Source organism: Gallus gallus, chromosome 4, assembly GCF_016699485.2.
Source record: "Gallus gallus isolate bGalGal1 chromosome 4, bGalGal1.mat.broiler.GRCg7b, whole genome shotgun sequence".
In the NCBI taxonomy this organism is placed as follows: Eukaryota; Metazoa; Chordata; class Aves; order Galliformes; family Phasianidae; genus Gallus; species Gallus gallus.
The window spans coordinates 26,308,698-26,312,101 of record NC_052535.1 but is presented as its reverse complement, the minus strand read 5'-3'; the positions used below and the strand labels follow the sequence as shown (position 1 = coordinate 26,312,101).

The window sequence follows — 3,404 nt, the reverse complement described above, 5'->3', positions numbered from 1 at the left end:
AGGAAGTTAAAATGGTTTATAGTGTTCCTTTATTCTTGCTGCCTAGAACAGCTGGGCAAAGAAAGGGGAAATGAGTTCCTCCCAGTTCTTGTCAAGTAAGTGATCTGCAAATCCAGTGTAACGTATGCAAGGATAGTATGTTCATAAATCAGGAGTAAAGTTCCAGTACTTCAGAAAATATTCAGAGAAAAGAATTTAAAAACTTGACTATTAAATTTAAGTAACAATTTCATTTTTAAAAAGTCTACCTGAACTATCAGAACAAGATAATAAATTATGTATTATATAATTATCAAACCTCAACAAGTATGAAAAATATAGACACATAACATATATATAATGAGTAATGCTGTGTAAATGGACAGCTATATATCCAGATATCTTCTGTTCATGGAAGTCTAATTCAATAGTCTGTGTAAGATACAAAGGAAACAAGGAAATTTCTGCAACAAAAACAGCTTGTGAATATGAAATCTCTTTCCTTCAGTATCATGCAGAAGCTACTCAACATGTCACACTGACATATGCTTTGATAGGAAATAACCAATTTCTTTAACTTGCATTTTCTTGGTTGAATGAACTTAACAAAGCATGCTATAGTACAAAAAAATGTAGTTATTTGATTTTATTTTCTGTCATACAGTAAAGAAACAGAGCACAGCCTAACAAAATACTTAAATGTTTGTAAGCTGTAACATATTTCGGTAACATCTGATTAGAAGTTAATATCTTAGGCAATCTATCATTATCAGTATTAAATGTATTATCCCAACTGAAATAATAAATTTCATTTTACTTGTGTTTAATAGCAAACATGAATCAGACAGTGTTTCCTGAATTTTATTAAAATTCTGTTACAGTTCATTTATAACTGAGCACAATGAAGTACTTACAGAATACAAAATGGTACAATCAGTGCAAAGATAAAGAGCTTCAAGCTACCTGTTCCATATTGTTAACATAAATGGAAAATAAGATTGGATCAAGATAAGAGTTTTGCAAGACTGCTTTGGTTTTATTATTAAAAAAAAAAAAAAATCTATTCCTATCTGATTTAACATGCCGTTTATTCTGAATCAGGGCCTAATATTCACATATCTACCTAAAAAAATTGAATGCATGGGCTGCACTTGGCCTCAGGCCTACATGATGGTGTTTGGTTGGGCTCAGTGCAACCAAGGCACCTCAATAAGATGATGTCATAAGGACTTCAGCATGAACCTGTGGAACTTCAGAACTAGCTGTCAGTCCCACATCATGCTTTCTGTGACCTGTATATAGCAGTGTTGTGGTTTCACATGTGATGAGGGGGAAGAAGAGGGAGAAGTCCTCCCTGGCCTCTTCTACCCTTCCGTTCCCTCTTTGCAGAGAAGAAAAACAAAAACAGCCCAATTAAGAAAAGGAGAGATAACAAGTTTACTAGAAATTACAAAAGATTATAAGATAATGATATAAAAAAGGAATTACAGGTAATAAATCAAACAAATGGGAGAGAAGGATTTTCTGACTGTGCTGCTAATGCACTGACCTGAAACAAAGATGTCAGTTCACCCTCATCACCCAGAATCAGAGATCGCGTAGAGAGTATTGGAGGCTCCTAGAAGCTGAATTATGTCTGTCATTTCTCAGTGTATTACTCTTGGAGAGCCAAAATTGAGACTTCTAGAAGCGCAGGATGAATGAATTCAGCACCACAGTGCACTATGTTTCAGCACCCAACAGCTAATCATATGATGTCATGATTAGGGATGCTGATAAAACCAGGACAAGTTGGAAATGTGTAGTCTACAGAAATAGGTGAGCAACACAATATAGTTACGTTTCTTCAGTAAAAGTTGCATTAATGTGTTCTTTTCAGTATTTTGAGTAGGTTTGCATTGGTATTACAATTTCTTTTTCTCAGATCTTGCAATAAGACCGGTTTTTAGTGGTGACTGTCATGCTCTTAAACTTGTTTGATTTTCTTGAAAAGTTTGTGAATACTTATATATATGTAAACATATATGTAGCTAAATAGTAAACATATATGTAGCTACATATAATCCAATTCTGAAGCTCTGAGGATAGCAACCCCTGATTGCATGCAAAGAGTTATCAAATGTCTTCATTTTCTTATTTCTTATTATTTTCGTCTACATAGAAGTGAATGCAGACAATTATTTTTCACAGCCACTGCAGTGTTGACTTTGGCAAAGATGAGAAGACCAGGTGTGTGCCACCTGCAGCAGTATTTCTAGCTACTTGGGAGCAAACAGCATTTAGTACTGGCCAAGGTTGTGCTGTTAGATCTGTGGGTGAAAACTTGAAACTGTGGCTTTAATGTTTTAGTACTGGAACCACATGCCAATAAAGCGCTCTTGTCTTGTTCTGGTGACTTTCTGCTTTTTTATTTTTTAAATTATTATTATTTTTCACTGAAAATGAGTGCTATTACAAACATTAAGTGTCAAAAACTGAAGTATTAGGAGCTGTGATACTGCTAAATCATTTCATAAAGTCATAAAGGTTGGAAATATAAGGAATTAACAAGGCTTCTGTAAAGTCTCAAAAGTACTGTTATTTGCTGAGAGTATCACTTGATGTTTGAGAAGCTTCAATTCCTCATTATATTGTTGCTTGTGTTTTGTTTTGTTTTTCTTCTTTCCTCCCCCCTAATCTTTCCCAAATAATTTTGTAAGGCCATAATTTCCAAATGGAGAGCAGCAAATATACTAGCCACAATTCAGGGAATTCCTTATTTATTTATATTTTTTAATTTCATACTATCCCTAGGACTTTCCACATGGAAGATTTTTCCTCCTTTTTCATTTATTTCACAATTATTTCAGATACTAGTCAGTTAGGAGAGCTGAGCAAAGCATTGGGCCAGATGACCTCCAGAGGTTTCTCCCAACCTCAATTACTGACTCCGTGTGAGTTTCTGTGCATACAAATTGTTCTGAATTACAGGGAGTTACTTACTTCAGATATTTATTGTTGTCTTAAATTTCTTACAGTTCTACAGATGCTTTTGTGGTTATTTGATGGCGACTGTCAGTTTTCAGAAAATGTCTAGTGTTTGTAATAATGTAGTAGATAGTAACTAAAATCTCAGTTCTCATCTCAGGATGAAACAGATGTCTCCCTCCCTCCCCTTCTCCCTGTCTGCTTCTCCCCTCTCTCCCCGCTCCCTCCAGCCCTTCCTCACTTCTCTTTCATCACTAACATAAATCAAACGATATAAATGCGAAGTAAGGGGTGGTCTGAATCTAATGTCCTCTTGCTAGCAATAGAGCAAAGAGATAAAGCCCCTCTTTCCATGAGTACCTGTGCATAAATGGAGTGAATGCACATACACATTGCTTGTAATTCCAGTCTAAATACATTTTTATAGAAGAAATAAAGATAGTCGGGATCTGAGCAAT

The 3,404-nt window shown here is 35.1% G+C and overlaps 1 long non-coding RNA gene across 1 annotated transcript; it reads left to right on the top strand.

Annotated features, from left to right (window-relative positions):
* Positions 1–1,128: 1,128 nt before the first annotated feature.
* Positions 1,129–2,374, top strand: LOC121110804. Its single transcript, XR_005859509.1, has 3 exons — positions 1,129–1,469; positions 1,630–1,797; positions 2,170–2,374. It is a non-coding gene; the product is annotated as an uncharacterized LOC121110804 (long non-coding RNA).
* The last annotated feature ends 1,030 nt before the right edge of the window (positions 2,375–3,404 follow it).